The sequence below is a fragment of the Lolium rigidum genome, chromosome 6, assembly GCF_022539505.1.
Source record: "Lolium rigidum isolate FL_2022 chromosome 6, APGP_CSIRO_Lrig_0.1, whole genome shotgun sequence".
In the NCBI taxonomy this organism is placed as follows: domain Eukaryota; kingdom Viridiplantae; phylum Streptophyta; class Magnoliopsida; order Poales; family Poaceae; genus Lolium; species Lolium rigidum.
This window is the reverse complement of record NC_061513.1, coordinates 337,808,444-337,829,577: the sequence shown is the minus strand read 5'-3', so window position 1 is coordinate 337,829,577 and position 21,134 is coordinate 337,808,444.

Genomic DNA, 21,134 nt, shown 5'->3' with positions numbered 1-21,134 from the left:
CCTAGGATAGGGCATCTTCTCAATTGCTTCAACTTTAGCTCTATCAACTTCAATACCTCTCTCGAAATTTTATGTCCCAATACAATTCCTTCATTAACCATAAAGTGGCATTTCTCCCAATTAAGAACAAGGTTAGTTTCTTCACATCTCTGCAATACTTTATCAAGGTTTCGCAAGCAATTATCAAAAGAATTTCCATAGATAGAAAAATCATCCATGAATACCTCCACAATATTCTCCCAAAAGCCATGAAAAATAGCAGACATGCATCTTTGAAAAGTAGCAGGAGCATTACATAAACCAAAAGGCATACGCCTATAAGCATAAGTTCCATAGGGACAAGTGAAAGTGGTTTTCTCTTGATCTTTAGTTTTAACAACGAATTTGTGAAAACCCAGAATAACCATCAAGAAAGCAAAAATGAGTATTTTTAGACAACCTTTCTAACATTTGATCAATAAAGGGTAAATGGTAATGATCTTTCTTAGTAACCTTATTAACTTTTCGATAATCAATGCACATTCTATACCCTACAACTACTCTTTGTTGGATGAGCTCATCATTATCATTAGGCACAACAGTCATTCCTCCTTTCTTAGGAACACAATGTACAGGACTAACCCATCTACTATCAGCAATAGGATATATAATACCATCTTCAAGAAGTTTTAATACCTCATTCCTTACCACATCCTTCATCTTAGGAATTAGACGACGCTGATGTTCAACAACAGGCTTTGCATCATCTTCCATGTTGATAGCATGTTGGCAAATAGAGGGAGAAATCCCCTTCAAGTCATCAAGAGTATAGCCAATAGCTCCTCGGTATTTCTTCAATATTTCCAATAACCTTTCTTCCTCAAAATCTGAAAGCTTAGAACTAATAATAATAGGATATATTTTCTTATCATCAATATGAGCATACTTAAGATTATCAGGCAACGGTTTTAAATCAAAAACAGGATCTTCCTTTGGTGGTGGTGTTGTACCTAAATCTTCAACCGGCAAGTCATGTTTAAGAATAGGTTGACGAAGGAAAATTTCATCAAGCTCATTTCTTTCTTCCCTAAAGACTTCACTCTCACTATCCTCCAAATGTTGATGCAAAGGATTATTAGGAGCAAGAGCAATAGACGCACACTGTTCAACTCTAAAATCATTATTAGGCAAATCATCTTTATAAGAAGTTTTGGCAAATTTAGAGAAATTAAACTCATAAGATTCACCAGCAAATTTAGTCACTGTTTTTTCCTTCTTGCAATCTATAACAGCTCCACAAGTATTTAGGAAAGGTCTACCAAAAATAATAGGACAAGACTTACTAGCAGCAGAACCAAGTACCAAAAAGTCAGCAGGATATTTAATCTTACCACATAGAACTTCCACATCTCGAACAATACCAATAGGAGAGATAGTTTCTCTATTAGCTAGCCGAATAACCACATCAATATCTTCAAGTTCAGGGAAAGGAGTTTTTTCAATATAAGCTTCAGGAAGAATATGATCAACAGTTTCAATTATAGCACATTTATTTATAGATGGATCAATTTTATCTTTATAAGGTTCATGATACTTATCAAAATTCTTCCTAGGCAATTCAAAGTGAGAGGCAAAAGCTTTATAAAAATTTGCAACGACTTGAGAATCAAGACCATAAGTAGCACTCATATTACGAAATTTATCGGTATCCATAAAAACTTCAATGCATTTATAATCATAGTTTATACCTGACTCTCTATCTTTGTCGTTCTCCCATCTTTCGAGTATTCTCCTGGATCCGATCAAGAAGGTCCCTTTTAAACTCTTCTTTGTTGCGTGTAAATGATCAGAACAAGAAGTATCTAGCAAAGTCTTATCTTGAAAAGACAGTCTTGCATAGAAATTATCAATAATAATATTACCAGGAAGCTCATGAATGGGGCATTTGAGCATTAAAGACTTCAATCTCCCCATGCTTGGGCAATACTTTCTCCATCATGAGGCCAGAAATTATATATGCGGTTCCGATCTTTGTGAATTTCACTTGGAGGATAGAATTTAGAATAAAATAAAGGCACAATATCCTCCCAATCAAGAGAATCCCTATTCTTCAGCAATTTATACCAATGCGCTGCTTTACCAGACAGCGATATAGAGAATAGTTTCTTCCTAACTTCATCCATAGCGATAGCGATACCTGCACATTTGAATAACCCGCATAATTCATGTAGAAACAGTAAATGATCTCCAGGATGGACAGTTCCATCTCCTTCATAGCGGTTATCCACAACACGTTCAATAATTTTCATAGGTATTTTGTATGGAACCTCTTTCTCACCTGACGCCTCATCCACTACCTTTGTAGTAGTAGTAGATTTTCCAAAGAGGAATTCAAGAGAAGACCTCTCCATAATGAATTATAGCAGCAGGCAGAAATAAAAACAGCACGTACAGTAAAAGTTTCCCTTACCAATTCCACTTACCAATAGCGCTTCACTCCCCGGCAACGGCGCCAGAAAATAGTCTTGATGACCCACAAGTATAGGCGGTGTATCGTAGTATTTTCGATAAATAAGAGTGTCGAACCCAACGAGGAGCGAAGGTGTTGACAAGCGGTTTCGATGAAGGATTCACCGTAAATGCTCACGGACAAGTATTCGTGGGGTTTTGATATAGCAGATGAAATAAGTACAAGTAAGTAAAATGCGAGAGTAATAATTGCAGCGAGTGGCCCAATTCTTTTTAGCACAAAGGACAAGCCGGTTTGTTTACTTATAATGACCAAACGTTCTTGAGGACACACGGGAATTTAGTCTAGTGCTTTCGCTTCATATAGCTGATTAATCTTCATTGTTTTGATAAGTGTTGTGTGGGTGAACCTATGCTAATGCACCGCCCTTCCTAGGACTAATACATACTTGTGATTATACCCCTTGCAAGCATCCCCAAATACAAGAAAGTAATTAAGATAAATCTAACCACAGCCTTAAACTCTGAGATCCTGCTATCCCTCCTGCATCGATATACCAACGGGGTTTAGGTTTCGTCACTCCGGCAACCCCGCAATTAGCAAACGAATACAAGATGTATTCCCCTAGGCCCATAAATGGTGAAGTATCATGTAGTCGACGTTCACATGACACCACTAGAAGAATAACACCACAACTTAAATATCATAACATTGAATATTACCCAACATAATTCACTACTAACATTTAGACTTCACCCATGTCCTCAAGAACTAAACGAACTACTCACGAGACATCATATGAAACATGATCAAAGGTGATATGATGATGAATAACAATCTGAACATAAACCTTGGTTCAATGGTTTCACTCAATAGCATCAATAACAAGTAGAAATCAATACCGGGAGAGTTTCCCCTATCAAACAATCAAGATCCAACCCTAATTGTTACATCGGTTACGAGGTGCAGCGGTGGAGATGGCGGTGATGATGATGAAGATGATGGTGATGATGATGGAGATGATTTCCAGCTCGATGACGGTGACAATGGCGTCGATTTCCCCCTCCGGAGGGAATTTCCCCGGCGGATTTCAGCCTGCCGGAGAGCTCTTTTCTCTCTGGTGTTTTCCGCCCCGCAGAGGCGGCTGTGACTGTTCGCGACTATCCTCTGGAGTTTAGGTTTTCGGGACGAAGAAGTACGCGAAGGAGAGGAGGCCAGAGGGGGCTGTGGGCCCCCTCCCCACAAGGCGGCGCGGCCAGGGCAGGGCCCGCGCCGGCCTATGAGGGGGGCCCATGGCGGCCCTCCTCGGCTCCTCCTTTTGGCTCTCTCCGTCTTCTGGAAAAATAGGATTTTCAGTATAATTTCCATCAGTTGTTGATCTTCCGAAATATTGCATTCTGATGGTGTTTTTTCCAGCAGAATCCTGACTCCGGTGCGCGATTCTCCAATAACCATGAAACATGCAAAATAGATGAAATAACATAAGTATCATCTCTAAATATGAAAAGATATCAATAAATAACAGTAACTTATGATATAAAATAGTGATGCAAAATGGACGTATTAGGTTATTCTTAGGGTTAGAGGGCGGTATATAATATCGTGATAACATCGGCAATTGACATTTATGTGTCACCCTGTGATTATAAGAACACACTAACTAGTTTACAATATTAGATGTGGCTCATATGGGGTGCCAACATCGCCAAGGGATACCCATTTTCCATGATTGGCAACATTGTTTTCCCCGTGGGGCCCACTTATGGTACGCATGATATTCTAAGCCCTTTAGCGTTGTGAATTATTTATCACTTCGATGTCCTTGGTATCATTATGTATTAGTGGGAGCTAGGGCGGTTGGCGGGCGGCATAGGCGGGGCCAGGGGGCCAGCAGAGGCCACGGCTCCTCACAACAATCTGAAAAAGAAACTGAGACCCCGGATTGCTGATGCAAAAACATGTGCATCCTGTTGAATGCCCATCTCTGAAACTTTACTTTTGTAAACCAGAATACATGAGAGATGGTCACACAAGATCCACAGATAAGTCAGATGCCACTTTTAACTTTAATCCATTCCTTCACGCACGAGCCCGCATGTACGTGCATCTCATCTCTTCTCGTCTATGTGTGTACTTTCATCTTCGTAGCAATCAGCCGGCAAAGCTCTAAAATAACAGCCACAGGCTGCCCTCGTGTTCAATTTGGAGCACATCTGGTGTTTAACACAGATACAAAATGAAAGATTTCTATCTTTTAACACCAGATTTGCAGTATTCTAGACATCTACTTAATCTTTTTTTCGCATTATTTCGTTCCCTAGTTTCATTCTTTTTCTTATCTGTCTCAACCGCGATGACGGAACGTGTGCATTTTCGACAATGAAACTAGTTAAAAGTATACTTCAAAATAAAATGGAAGAAGGATTTCTAACAGATTGCTTTTTGATATACATCGAGAAAGATATTGCAATTGGGTTCTGAACTGACGAAATTATTGATGAGTTCGATACAGAGATGCACTATGTGCCATTCGACTGAAAATTGTTAGTCCGTGTCATCCCATTGTGCATTTTGCTTCTCTGCAAGGGGCAGCACTACGGGTATTAATTTCAGGGTATTCATGTGAATACCAATGATTTCGGCACAACAACGATGATTTTGGCAAAATATTAAATATATTGGCAAAACATCGACAATTTTGGTCTGGTTATGCTATCAAAAGTTAATTGGATATAATAGTACTTATTTTTCTACAACCATGATTATCGCCTACATATATTGTACAAGCTTTTTTCATATTATAGGTATGCTCAATGTCCGCCCCCCTCTACGTGTATTTCCTGCCTCCGCCGTTGGCGTCATGGACAAACCATCGGGTAAAGAGGAGGAGCTGACTGTGTGTCAGGGAGGTTTTGAGAGGTGGTGGTGACCAAGTGGTATTGGATGGAACTCTAAGGTTTTTAGCAGAGGAGGCGTTTATGTAGCGGGCTGTTCATCCTTAATCTCGGTTGCTCATGCGCAAATGACTCCAAGGTTACAAGAATGAGGTCGGTTCTGATCACACAACCGACTTCGGTTTACGTTCTGAAACCGACATTGGTTTGTATATTTATTCGTGAAAACTGACCAAGATTTCCAACTTCAGTATACTTGTTTTTGTACCAATGAGTCCAAATATTCTCGTGAGTACAAATGCCTTAGGGATCACTTCTATCTTTACTTGAGACCTTGCATATGTTGTATCCACAATATATCATCTTTGTGTTGGGACTCATGCTGAGTTGAAAGAGAGGAAAAAAAAAAAAGGAATGGAAACTAGATGCTGGGGTCTAACCATGGCAGTATCACAGTTGTACTTCATACCGCCCAGAGCAGTACCGCAAGTGTTTATTTTTCTTTCACTACCATGCATGTTCAATAATCAGAGTTTATGCCAGTTGCTTGTGAAGGGATAAATGGTAATGAGCTATACTAAGTTTGTTTAATATTTAATGAATTAAGGGGTCCGTAGGTGTTGACAGATTGAATGCTATATATAAGCCGCCATGCACTGCATGGCCGTATCGAACAATATTCATCACTACGGGAGAAACAGGCGTTGCCGTGCGACAATTCGCACGGCAAAGGCACTTATTTGCCCGGCAAAGGATTTGCCGTGCGTCGACGCACGGCAACGTCTGCACGGCAACGCTCTCGACGGCAAAGAATACATTGCCGTGCGCCTGACCAAACCGCACGGCAAAGGCTCGTTGCCGTGCGCGCTCTCTTTGCCGTGCGCGCGGACGTTTGCCGTGCGCGCTATCTCTGCCGTGCGTCGTCGAGGCTGCCGTGCGCCCCGACGTTGCCGTGCGCCCCGTCGTTGCCGTGCTGGTCCTCTTTGCCGTGCGTCCAGGCGCCAGCATGCACGGCAAAGAAATCTCCAGGCACACCCACTGGCTTCCCAGGTCTACAGGCTTGCGCCACGTGGCGCCTTTGCCGTGTGTATGCACACGGCAACTGCTATGTCTGCACGGCAAAGGGGCGGGTCACGGCAGTGCCCAGGCCTTTGCCGTGCGCTGTTTCTTTGCCGTGCGGCTTGCAGGGACTTTGCCGTCCTAGAATCTTTGCCGTGCGCTGTTCCCTTTCTTTGCCGTGAGAAACTTCTTTGCCGTGCGCCGTATCTTTCTTTGCCGTGCTATGTTTCTTTGCCGTGCGCTGCTCTGATTCTTTGCCGTGCATTTTTGCATTGCCGTGCGCTCTTCTTGCTACGCACGGCAAAGAAATCTTTGCCGTGCAGCAGCTCACGGCAAAGCTTGGCTGCACGGCAGCGCCTGATTTTCCCGTAGTGCATCTGTTTAAGTGTGTTTCCTTTCTTTCTTGCCCATCGTTTCAAAAACATTCAAATCATATGGCGAGTAAGCCAACGAATAACAGTAAGGGCAAACACGATTATATGCAGCTTACAAGATATATAAAAGCAAGATTCAATCTAGAGGGTTGTGCTTTAGCTAGAATGTGTTAGGAACTTAGGATTGCTTAATTTTTGAAGGCAAAAAAAAAAAGTAAAGAAACGAGAGATGAGATCTGATAACTGGTTGGCAAAACGAAATAGTATAATGTTTAACAAAATTGTTGATGAAATTACAAGATTACGAAGACCAATCCAGATCTAGATCTGAAAAAAGTACAAATTGTTCGAAAATTCTGTGACAGAGCTAATGCAAATAATGTGACGCTAGAATTCTCTCTTAACTCACATGACAAATTGCTCGCTATTCTCGCCAATCCAACAAAACATCCAATGTAATCTTGCTGCTCAACTCCCTGCAGCTTATTCCTTTTGCTCCGCTGATGAAGCCATCAAATCGCTCGAACTGCCAGCATCTGCTTACTTAGCTGCCATGGTGGAGCCGTGGAGGAGTTTTTGGGCGATTGCGTCGCGCACCTCCGCGGCGGCGGGGGAGCGCACGGCGTTATCGAGGACCATCTCATCGTCTTCCATCTGGAACCCTTTCAGCTCGTCGCCGAGCCCATCGCCGCTGCGCTCGCAGAAGTTGTGGAGCACGCAGCATGCTCTCATCTGTGATTTGAAGTCTTCCAGCTTCACTTCGCTGCGCTTCTGCAGAACGGCCCAGCGCGCCTTGAGCCTCCGGAACGCGTCGAGGGCCACGCCGCGGGCCAGCGCCAGCTTCTCGTTGTAGTTGGTCTGCGCCGGCGTGAGGTTGCTATGGGTGTAAGGCACCAGCGTGCAGTCCGTGAGCGGGTACCCTGCGCCTCCGACGAGACGCTTGTGCTGGGAGATCATCTCTTCCGCGTGCTCCGTGTTCATCGGTGACACGGAAAAGATCTCCTCGTCGGACATGATGCCGCGGCCGAGGTAGAGGCCGGTGAAGGTGCCGTCGGCGTCCACAGCCGCATGGAGGGCGACGCTGAAGAAGATGTTGCCGTTGCGCCGCTCCGTGAGGCGTCGGCTGCAGTGGTATAATGAGGCGTGGTCGCCGTCACTTGACTTTGGCGCTTTGATGGGAACGTGGGTGGTGTAGACGGCGCCGATTACGCCAGGGAGGCCCCCCGTCACCGTCAGGGCCTGGAACTTAGCAGCGGCGGCGTCCATGCGAGGCCACAGGGCGGACAGGTACTTGGGCTCGCCGATGGCGTTCATGGCGTCGGTGACGTCGTGCATGATCTTGTGGATGGTGGAGGTGCTGCCGATCCCGAAGCGCGTTCTGAGCCCGGAGAAGCTCTCACCCGTGGCGAAGCGGTAGACGCAGAGCGCCACGCGCTGGGGAACGGGGATGGCGTCACGGGCGGCGGTGTCCTCCTTGCGCACGGAGCGATCCAGCATGTTGCAGAGCTTGTCGAAGGTGGAGCGCGACATGTGGAAGTGGCGCTTGAAATGCACGTCAGGGTACCCCGGCCTGTTCACCTCGTCCCACCACACGGTCTCCCTCCTCCAAACACCCGCCAACGCCGCCAACTCAAACAAGGCCTCGCTCCCCATTGCTTCGTCGTTGCTCCCGCCGCTGGTTCCGATCGAGCCTGACGGCGTGCGCTGCCTCTTGGATCCACGAGCCCCTGGTGGCGCCACACCCATCCATTCGGCGCCCCTCTTGTTTCCCATATTCACCATTCCTAGGTCATGGGGAGCCTCAACCGCTGCCACCGACTCCACCATCTGAGACTGAGAGGCGAACAAACTGTTGTCTTCATTGCTCCCGCCTCCGGCCGCCTCCTTCGACCCCGACTGCGAGTATGACCCAAGCAGCGCTCTTCCGGCATTCCATTCCGCGCCCATGTTGTTTCCCGCCTGAATCGCCAAAGGCGGCTCCCACACATGAAACTCAAACTCAGTGAAATTGCCATTGCTCGCAGGACCCTGCTCCTCAAGCCCGGACGACAAGAACTGGCTGGTGGATCCCGCCGCCCCTACCATCGACTCAGCCCCATTCTTCCCCATGCCTTCTACTACAAAATTGTTCCACATGCCCTCCTCTACTAACAGATTGTTCCACATGCCCTCCTCCAGTACCTCATACTTACCAGCCTCCACCACCGGCCCAGACTCCAAAAAAACTTCCGGTCCAAGATAACCTTTCCACTCGGAGTTGGATGTACAGCCGCCACTGTCGTCGGCCATGTCGTTGGTGGTGGATTGGTCGAGGTCGAGGACTGAACCGACGTGAGTCAGGTTCTTCATCTAACTAGAGTTCTTTGGAGTGGAATCAATGGTGGTTGACAAGGCAAGGAGAAATGAGAATGGGGGAGGCTAGGACAAGGCGGTGGTCGGAGATAGATTGGAAGGAGAAAGAAGAGCGGCAAGTGTTGGTGAGGCCCTGAGGAAGAGGAGGCAAAGATGGGCGCCATATATAGTGCTGGGGGTGGGCGCGCAGCCGTTATTTTTCGGGAGACAGAAGGCGGGTAGTGGCGGCGCGGATCACCCGAGCGGCTGGGAGAGTGTCAGAAACACTATTTGCCGGGATTTTCGATATGGGTCGCGTCCGAAACTTGGGGCACGTGGCGTCCGATCGTTCGGTTACATTTCAGGAAACAAATTGTGTCAGTTGCCGGGTGACGCTATTGCCTCATTGGGTCATCCGATCCTTATCCTTATCCGGCGTCGAGCACACGGAGAGGGCTGTACGAGAGTACTGCTGCGTGATGTTTTTTCTTTCTTAGAATGGACTGGTCTGTGGGGATTTTGTTCAACCAAATTTTGTGCGGTGGTCCGTGGGGATTTTGTTGGACTGGTCTCGTATGTTTTTCTTTCTTAGAATGGACTGGTCTACTATGTGCGTATGTCTAAATTAAAGAAACAAAATGGATTGACCCGTTGATGCTATATGGTCCTTCAGCGCATACATAACTGCTTTTTGTACGAGCATGAATATAATTTTCTGACTGATCTAATTTTACATGACGGTAGTCCAAAACATCAACATCAACATTACTACCATTTGATGTGGAAACCAAGAAAATGAAAAAACCACACTAATTGTCTCGCTTCATAATATGGTTCCTTTCCTAGGCAGTACTTACTATCTTATTACGGCGAAGGCATGTTTGACTTGCGGAGAATCGAGAGTAATATACACATGTGATCGTAGGACCGTGCTTGTGTGATGGGAACTCCGTGTAGCTGCTTCCTAACGGGAGTCACCCATGTGTATAAAAAGAATCATCGAATTTTGTACTAGAGCTAGGTTTTATAAAGATAGTGACATATTGCAGGGCGGGTGTAATTGTTTGCACACTATAGGGCGTAACTATTTATTGTACAAAATTTACGTGGTCCATGTGGTTGATTGCACATCGGTCATTGTTGTGAGAAGCTCATCACACGCGTTATGGATACACGTCGATGTCCATGTGAAATAGCATAACTGATCAATTGTGGACATGCATTAACACATAAAATTTTGCGCTCGATGAGGAGTAATAACTGACGCGTGATTATACAATTACTAACAATGTTGTGAGTGGCATGAGCATGTCAAATCCAAGGTTTCAAAATATCAGTGGGGACCGGTAAGTCCAGCAACCATGGTTATCGCTGGTTACTTAATTGCATATTTGAATTTATAAATTTTAAAGATAAAATGAAAAATATGTTAAATATCATTTTCCTTCTAAATTCTCTTATAGAAATGCCACCAAAACAATTTGGCCGATACCATGAAGGATCACAGTTCTCATATTTTTTTTTTGAGAAACACAGTACAAACGCAGACGCTCACATACACGCGCATACACTCACCCCTACGAACGCACACACGCACACCCTACCCCTATGAGCACCTCCGGAAGACCGAGCCGGCGGATTGGATCTTGAAATTGACGAAGTCACCACAGGTGTCTCGCTGTCGACGGGAACGTCGCCTCCCACTGAAAGAATATTCCGCCTTTGTGAGACACACAGATGTCAACCTGGGGTTTGAACTCTGGTGGGCTGGGGGTACAACCACCCAACATGCCACAATTTTTGCTCTTTAGTATTTATTATTTGGAAAAGATGTGTTAAATCACTCCAACGAATAAACATAAGATGAACCAATTCATACAGCTTTATAACAACTATTTTTTCTTCAACTTGTAGGGATGACATGCACATTTACGCGGCTAGATTTGTACTTGCTAGTACATATGATAACATGGAGTTTGACACTATCATCTCTAAGAGTGTGTAACCTTTACAATTATTATCTATATGAGTATGTTTGTTAAAAAAAAGTATGTGATGATATCACTACTAAGAAGAGTGACAATAAAATTCTACTCCTATTTTAAAATACAATATAAATTAAGTGCACACATTCTTCTTTTTCAGTGTTCATATTATTTATTATCATCATTAGATAGACACTAGAAGATAAACACCTTGTTGAAATCCTTTTTAAACATCTTCTAGGGAATTTTTAACAAAGACATGAATGTGAAAGTTAATTTTCTCCATCCTCCAACCTTGGTATTATTTGAGCAATGCATATTTAATGCATCCAAATCCCTGACATAATGTATTCATCAACGCATACTCATAGAACTTTTTAGATCACGATATCTTGTCATAGCTTTTATATTTACTAATCATGTACAAGGTTATTGCATGAAGGTGTATTGAACAACACATATTTTTATATTGATGTATACTTGACATGATTTGTGCTTCTAGCTCTTTTCACCACGGACACAACACCATCCTATGATTTGCATAACATGCTAGCTTCCACACATAGGACATTAGCATTAGGTCGTGCCATCATTCTTGTTTAAAGCTATGTCTACACTCCATATGTGTGATGTCTTAGTACATCTTACTTGGAAAAGATGTGTTGAATCATTCCAGCGACTAGAGATAGATCAACCAATTCATGAGCCTTATAAGAACTAATTGTATTCAAATAGTAGGGTGACATGTGTGTTTACGCGGCAATTTGTGTACTTCACAGTACATACGTCGTCATGGAGTTTGACATAGTCATCTTTAAGAGTGTGTAACGTTTACCATTATTTTCTATATGAGTATGTTTGTAAGGAAATTGTAAGAAATGATATCACTAATAAAGACATGAAAATAAAATAATACTCCTATATTTAATTAACTTGTCCAAATATATATATGAACCATAAATGTTACAAAGGTTTGAGTGTACACATTCTTCTTGTTGATATCCTTTTTAAAACACCTTCTAGGAAATTTTGAACCAAGACTTGAATCTAAACTTCAATTTTCTCCCTCCCACATCCTTGTCATTATTTTCTTACTGCATGTTTAATGCATATATATCCCTAACATGATGAATTCATCAGCTCATATATATGAATTTGTTTTAGATCATTACATATCGTCATAGCATGCATAATTTGTGATCATATACAAGGTGTTTTCATGAATTTGTATTCGATAGCACATATAAATTTATTGTGCTTTGAACTCTTTTAGTTACAGACACGACACCATCCTCCTTGGTTTGCACTCCACATTCCACTTATAGGACATTAGCATTAGATCAGTCCATTGTACTTACTTAAAGCTATGTGTACACTCCATATGTGTGATATGTTGGTCGTTCTATGTAGCACATTTGAGTCGCTTATAGTCTTCTTGAACTTGATTTTCAGTGATGACCAATTCATGAATGCTTCCAATCTACTCATGAGTTGTAACTTATCCAACTTTTTGGTGTCTGGGAATTACTCTATCCGTTTAAAATTACATTCTATTCTGGGTTTTTCCAAACGAAAACTTTGGAACGTTTAAAAAAACTATATAAGAGAAAACTTAAAATATAAAATATAAAATAAATATTAGTATAATAATCATAAAAATAATTTCATATTATATGCATCTGGTATCATAGATGTTGATATTTTCCTATATACTTAATCAACTTTAACTTTTTTGAATTTAATTAAACCTAGAATGTCAGGTAGTTAGAGACCAAGGGAGTTTGAAGTTTCAAAATTAAATGTTGATAAATGAGATGATGTCAATCCAGTACTCTACTGATGAGAATCATCAATGTATCTTTATACACTTTAATTGTTTTTCTTAACTTGGATGTCGATATTTAAATGAGATAATTGCATGTGTATACTGTGTATTTTAGTATTGGTCACACATTCTTCAGCCTAGCTAGCTTAAATATCAGTTTCTGACTTTCTTAAGTTTTACTATGCTGTTTTTTCATGAATTTGTTTGGACATTGTCCCAGGTAGTTGAACACACTTTCTTTCAAGGTAAGAAAATGATTCCACTGTTTGGTATCCCCAAGGAGGTAGAATCAAAGACACACCCTAGATGATATACTGAGCGTCTTGAAACATGTTAAATCTTTTGTTTTAAAGACTCTTTATCCATGTACCCTTGCTTGTTTAATTGTTGTCCATGTTAGGTGAATTATTTTTGTTCAGAGGGGAACACTACTATATGGAATAAACATGAGCGGACGATGTCCCTTTAGATTACTTTCTTAACATCCCTTCATAAGTCCCTTCATGTTAAATGAGTATGCCATATTCGTTTTCTCTCATGTGTGTGTTTTATATAGATTATATGACATAATAACTGCTCATTTGAGCATTTGTTTTCTTGCTGAATAATACTTTCAGTTCCTTTTGGTAGCCTATGTATGTGAAAAATCAAATTAGTGGGGTATCTCCGTCTCTGAATTCTTGGAATCTCAAAAATCCACTTGGGTTTAACTATACAGATGTATTAGGCACTACCCTATAGATGAAGATCATTTTGTTTTATTTGCACTATTCCATCAGCCAATAGTCAATGCCAGCCTGAATTACTGAAGAGAGATTCATACACAGATTAATAGAAACTCCTGTAGTGCACAATCATTTATTTTCTCCCAATTATCATATTTAATTTTGGTGGCTATATAGTTCATGTGCTACATATATATTAGATCAAGTATCTAATTCACTTTTACCATAACTAAGAAAATTTGCCTTGTATATATGCATGTTTAATGAAGAGAGTGTGGCAAAGTAAACTAAATCATGGCACAAGTTATTCCGTAATCCTATGTGGTTGAATCTTTGCTTTCCGCAACTCTTGGAACTAAGAAGGACTGGAAGGACCTTCTAGTGTGCTTGAGAGCTTCATCCTTCATGTCTTCCCATAAAATTGGTATTGTTGTTGTTTGCTATATAATTTCTGGTCACTGACATATTTGAATAGACTATTTATGTTTTGGTTCATAATTGTTTGTTGAGGCGTGCACATCAATGATTTCATACAAAAACTTAAACTTCTAGAATGTGGGTTTTGGTCTGCTTAGCTATTTCTGATGCCATTATTTGCTCTGGTCTTTTGTATAGTGCACTTTTAGTTCAAATTTATTCCCAAACTTATTCTGAACAAGTACCACATCTCCTAAGATGATAGACCATATTGTTCAGATTTTCTTAAATATTTGTACACTGAAGGTTCGCTAGTTTATTTTGTTCAAGGAGGAAGGGTGTGCCACGTATTCCTAGATTTATGTTCTAGTATATATATAACTTAAGAAATGATGTATGATAACGACTATACCCGGTCATACCCCCAGTACCCTTCACAACCCTTCTTCCTGAATATTCTGGCAAGCTCAAGAAGGCATTGTCAAATGGTCACGGCCCTAACAACCACGTCATCAAAGATGAGGGTAGTGACTTTGCGCAACTACGTGGGCGGAGCTGAAGGGGGAAGCAGCGAAGAGCATGCTCGCAACACAGGGTTGGGTTTGGGTGCAACTGTTCGTCGGGGAGAACAACGGCTGAGACGGTGCTTGCAGGGTTGGCACACGTGCTTATGACATGACTCTACATACGGTCCTCACTGGGCACACAACTTCTGTTGTGTAGAACGCGACAACCGCTGCAGCTAACACCCTTGTGTCATGCAACCATTTGACCGCATTGAGGGTGTCATGCAGCCATTTGAGGGCATCAAGACAACAATGGACGACCTTCCACCACTAGTAGAAAAAGGGCCTTCCGTCCAACCCTTTAGTACCGGTTTCCTTACGAACCGGTACTAAAGGATGCATTAGTACCGGTTGCACTGCCCAGACCTTTAGTACCGGTTCGTAAGGACCTTTAGTACCGGTTCGTGTCACGAACCGGTACTAAAGGGTTAGCGTCAGCCGGAAAAACCTTTAGTACCGGTTCGTGACACGAACCGGTATTAAAGGTTTTCCTGCTCCCCACGCACCTCCACAAACACCCCCCCCCCCCGTGGATCGCCTTTTTCTGCTTTGTAAAATACAAATGAAAATGATAGAAAATTCAAAAAATAAAATGTTTTCAGATTCTTGTATGTTATGCAATCTACTATTCGGTGAAAATAAGAAATTCGAATTTTGACTTTTTTTGTAAAAAAAGTTTGAAAAATGGTAAAACCGCATTAACTTTTGCATACGACGTCGGAAAAAAAGTATTATATATCAAAATCATCCTTGGAAAAAGTTACATCCGAATTCACCTGGGTTTACCCGGTTAGCCAATTTTTAAATTCTCAAAATTGCAAATGAAAATATGAAAGCAGGAAGATTTTAGGTTTTTTTCCAAAAATTTAGAATTTTATATTTTTTTTATTTTTTAAAAATTAAAATTAATAATTATAAGATTTTTTGAATCCCAGAATATTACTATTACTATTACTTTTAGCAAATTATAAGATTTTCAAATTTTCAGGTTTAAGGGTTGGCAAAAAAATATTAAAAATTAAAAAAATAAATAAAAGTAATACAAATTAAAAAGTTAATTTTATTTATTTATTCAACATTATTATTACATCATTACTTTTGTTTATTAAAAAACTATTTGCAATACAAATAATAAAGAAGTGTGACATTGACCAACATGTTAATAGGATTGATATGATACTACTATCAACAACATGCGTGCGAAGCACTTGGAAGTGGGACGAAAAGGAACCCGGAAGTTAAGCGTGCCAGTGTTGGAGTAGTGTGAGGATGGGTGACCGACCAGGAAGTTTGACCAAGGGTAAGTAATTGACTAGAGATTAAGTGTAGTTAGAGACTAACGGAAATATTAGAAATTGTGAAAAAAAGGGAGTGAAAAATAATTAGAAAAAAATGGATAAAAAAATTAAACGAAATAGCCTTTTTGTGAAAAAGAAATAAAAAAAATCTCCAGCCCCGCGGGCACCTTTAGTACCGGTTCGTAAGGAACCGGTACTAAAGGTGAGAGGCCTTTAGTACCGGATCTTTAGTACCGGTTCCAAAACCGGTACTAAAGGCCCTTTCAAACCGGTACAAAAGGGGGGTTTCTCTACTAGTGCACAAAATCCCACCAATGTTGACTCTAATTCCTACTAGGGGTCCCTTCGACCGTACCGATTCCTATGTAGTCATAAGTGCATGGCTAGGGTATCTTGAATACCATACAGGGCCTGGCCCAATCTTAGGAATATGGAGTGCACTCATTAACCCATGTATTCATCACTAGTTGGTAGATTGTTCACATATATATGACCCGTCAACTTAGGTCGTGGCACTAGTCTATAAGCATTTTGGCCTAAGTTTCGTTGGCCTTACACTCCGATATTACATAGGCAGATCTAGTGCATTTGTCATGTGGGCCATGGACCATCAAACAATTTGCAAAAAGTGCTAGTTTAACTTGTGAGGATTCAATTTAGTCTCGTCTAACATTGATAACACGCAATATTTTTGTAATGATTTCTAAATGAGGATACTATATATGGGAAATTTCTATGTGTGTATATGGGAGGACACACCGTAATGCCCCCCCCCCCCAACCAACACCACCACCACCAAAATCAGCGACAAATTTGATGATTCACATAAGTGTTATATGTTCAACATAGTCTAGCCCGACCTATAACCAAATAAAACAACTTCTCTACCATATGCAACTAATGTTTTTCAAATATGTCCACACTTAAGAAAAATCTTAGATCTACCACTACGGGTAGGCCAGTGAATGCGGGAATGAATGCAGAGAAATTGGCACGAATTAGAAATAATTTTGCTATGCTTCAGAAGGTAGTGAACTATTTCAAAAGATCTGCAGTGCATTGGAAATGTTTTCAAGTTCATGCCAATGAGAAACCGCGAGATCACTTTCTTTGATTTGCCTAACCTTTCCATTTCAATCTCCATGTGAATTTTTTTTATCCATTGGTGTGCTTCATTTCAGATAGATAGGGAGGGGAAAGAGAGACACGAGGGGAAGATTCTACCAGTGAGAACTGGTGTTCGAAGGAGCCACCAAGGTCTTCAGCTCACATGAGGATTGATAGCATAAAGTAACTCTAATGGTTCCTACTTTTACATAATAGTTTAATAGCATTATGGATTTGAAATATTATTATATTATATATGTGATGTTGAGTATTGAAAGATTGAATCGAGTTCATATGCAGAACGATGTAACAAATAGGGGGAAATAGTTTTTGAATATCTAAAGAAAATACACTTTTCATACAAAAAGCATTTTTGCGTGCTTTTCTACACATGTTTTATGAGTAGCCTAGAGTTCAAAATCATTCTTACGCGAAAAATAATGTTTTGAGTTTTGGGGATAAACAATTGGTGGTTTTAGAAACTCAAAAAATTCTGGGGTACTAAAAAAGATGCGCATATGAAAAAACCAGCCCATAATTTGTAGTACAAGGGCTACTTTTTTGCACATATATAAAACCGATCGGAGCTTGACAACACTTACACCCTTCTTCATGTGGGTTCATAATTCAGCCATGCCGCATCTCTTGCCAACTGCCGTCGACCATCTGCCAACCACCGTCTATTCCCCCTCGCGTGACCGAATTTGAATCATCTCGCAATCTTTGCGGATCGTGTGGCTTCAGCCTATGTCGCTACAACTCCCATACACCACCGGCAGGGAAAGCATGTGGTGATGTTGGTAAGGGTAGCTCAGTTGTGTCCTTTGGGATCCCTCCACTCGCAAAGGGACCTTCTTTTGAGTTACCTCCTATGGTGCCAAATCAGGGCACCAAGTCGATGATGACCGACCTGGCGAAAAGGAAGACGTTGACATGTTACGGATCTTTTGATCCACCACCTCCAACAAGGGTTCTGCCTATGTCGTCTGCGACTACCTCCTCCACCTTGATAGACAGCTGACCCACGACGTGCTCATTGATTGCACAATAGTTACAACATTGGCTCTTTCGTTCTATATTCGATGTATATGCATGTGCCGGTTCTCATGGTAGAATTATTTTTTATTTTATTATATTGTGTAGTTTTATTTGCATAGCACTCATAGTTCACAATTATGCATGATGCAAATTCATGAATTCAATTGAGAATTGCTACTTTATCACTTTGATCATCTCGATGAATTTGATGATTCTATGTATACGGAATATATGTTCGATGTTTCTCAAAGCAAAAAAGGGAGATGGTAAGAAAGAAAGAAAAATCAATTGAATTATACAATTGATGAAATGGGGATTTGGTTAGCGCAAGATATCTCTAGAAGGATGGTAGATAATGACCAAAGCTCACTACAACGAAAATATCCCATAGAGACATTATATCTGCATCTATATTATGGTAGACACGTTTGTAGTGTCGCTACTTGCAATGTATCTAGGACTAAAGGACACTCCCAAAGTGTCTTTTCAGATTGTAAGACAGTAGAGGCACTACATATTGTCCATAAATTCTTTAAGACATTAGTAAAGACATTTCTTTATGTCATTACTATATAGCATAGATAAGATAAATTACAAAACATTGGAAGCAATCCTCGAACTCAAGATCTTCAGAGAAAGTTTTTACTCATCCATCCACTTGACCTCACACAACATCTTATTAATACTCTTTAAAAATCTTGTAAGTACTATATTGATATATTGTGCCTCTACAGAATATAAATAGTGTCTCAAATCATATCTCTAGCTATAATGTAAGGTCACTTTACGAAGTGTCTTAAAATACCTCTATATGATTTCTTGCCGCAATTTATTAAGTGTCTCATAGAATGCCTTTAAATACACATTTGATACTCATGACAAAAAATTGTGCCAACTAGTGTCTCTACAGTTAAGAAATTTTAGATGGTGTCTAAAAGATGTGTCTCTACCCAAGGAAAGTGTTCCTCCACTATTATTTAACAATTTTTTAGAGGAAAATCGTCAAGTTCCTCTACAAGTAGTTTTTGTCTTAGTGGCTTGATGTAGCTGATATAGTGGTTGCGTGGAGCAAGTGAGAAATTTGCATGTAATTGGTACAACCATTTATGAATATGTGATTTTTTAATGTGCTCATATAATAAGAGTGTTATCAATGTGCTCATGTGTTTATTAATATCAATGGAGGACCAAATTGAACAAGAGAGGTATAAGTAAATGGCCCGGTGAAAGGCAAACATTTGGGATCAATATTGTTGGGAATTTCTAGAGACTAGTGAGAAATGGAGGGCTAAGGGGTGATGAAGGTCATCCACCAAACAAACCAAGGTAAAGTACCTCACCATGTATGGATTGGGATGATGATGCTGGTAGGGAGGAACAAAGTAAGAATCCAACTCTACATGAAAGCAAGAAGATAGTTGATGGAAGAAAATTGTCAAAGGAAAAGGACAACAAAATGGTCAAGGCCACGAGCACAAGAGAGATCATAGATGAGTTTATGAACATAACGAAGGAGATGGTGGCTCTAGCTTTGCAACCGAAGATGGAGTTGGTCCAGAGTAGTAACAAGAGAAGATTCCTAGGTGGTTACAAGTAATAGAAAACAAGAACAAGAAGTCGGTTGAGAAAAGGAGCTAGGCCAACTTTGAGGAGTGCAAGCCTCTTCGTGAGGAGAATCAGATGAGGCAAGACATTATAGCCGAGGAGAACCAGATCATAGTGACTTGTCCAAATGGCATGGATGAAAAGGAGATAGAATATTGGGAGATTAGTCAGACAGATATCTTGATTGCAACATTGTGACCCACCGACAACATTATGGAAGGATAAGGGGTCTGGCAGGCTAGGGCTCAGTTGTGTTGCAGGTAGAATTGATAGCAACAATGACGATGGAAATGATGGCATCGAGTGATGGTATTGGACGCCAACTCCATGTTTTGTGCGATGAACTACATCTATTTTTGGCATTTCTTTTGAAACATGAACTATGCTTAAATTTGAATGTTTAGAAGTATGCATTTCAATTGCTTCCATATTAATTATGTCACTAGTACAGAATAGCTCTCTAGTGGCTTTGTGTTTTTGTAATTGGTGGCATCGATCTGGCACGCCATAGAATTGGCACCACTATTACGCTATTGTAGTGGTGTTGGCTCACCACACCACCATTCCAATGAATAATGGTGACGTTCGTGTTGGATATGGTGCCCTAGAGGAAAATAATAAAGAGTATTTATTATTATATATCAATAGTTCATACTAAGTTTTATGCCATGTTATAAGTGTATCAATCACAAACATTGGTACATGTGTGGTATGTAAACAAACCAGGGTTCCTAGCAAGCTTTTTGCGAACTAGCTCATTGTGGCCAACGGATGATCGAGGTTTCCCGATCATGGACATATAAGTCAAATTGGCAATGAGGTCATATCACTGGGTGAATGATATGATGCACATTCCAAACATATATATTGCAATGTGATCAAGTCACAAAGCTACGCTATGCGCATTTGGCTCTCTATGACACACTTATCCCGGTATTAGCGGCGCTATCCGCGCTATTTTTCATAGCGTTGTAGCGGCGCTTTTTTTACAAGAAAATAGAGCAGCCCACTAGCCATTTTGGGTCGTTTAGTACACGAGCCACCGAAATCCCCATTCCTAACAATTCAACCCGTTGGAAATTACAGAACCACATCGATGATTTCCACTCCTCCGCACGACGTGTACGGGTTGAAGAAGAAGAATCAACATCACAATGAGCAAGAGTTGCTGCTATCTACCTAGGAAGAATAAGTTTCTTCTAGTTTTTCATTATGATAAGCTATAATCACTGGCGGATGTACATGGTGGCCAGGGTGGTATCTGTACCACCATGTAATTTCGATTCGGCCCATATAGTATGTCTTGCACAATGGTCCATGTAATTGCGCATTGATTATCCATGGGATACAATCACAAATTATTCAATATTATGCACTACAAACTAGAAAGCAAACTATTGAAGAACTTGGTGATGATTAATATGCTATTCCAGCCGATGAGTCTAGTGATGTGTCACACAA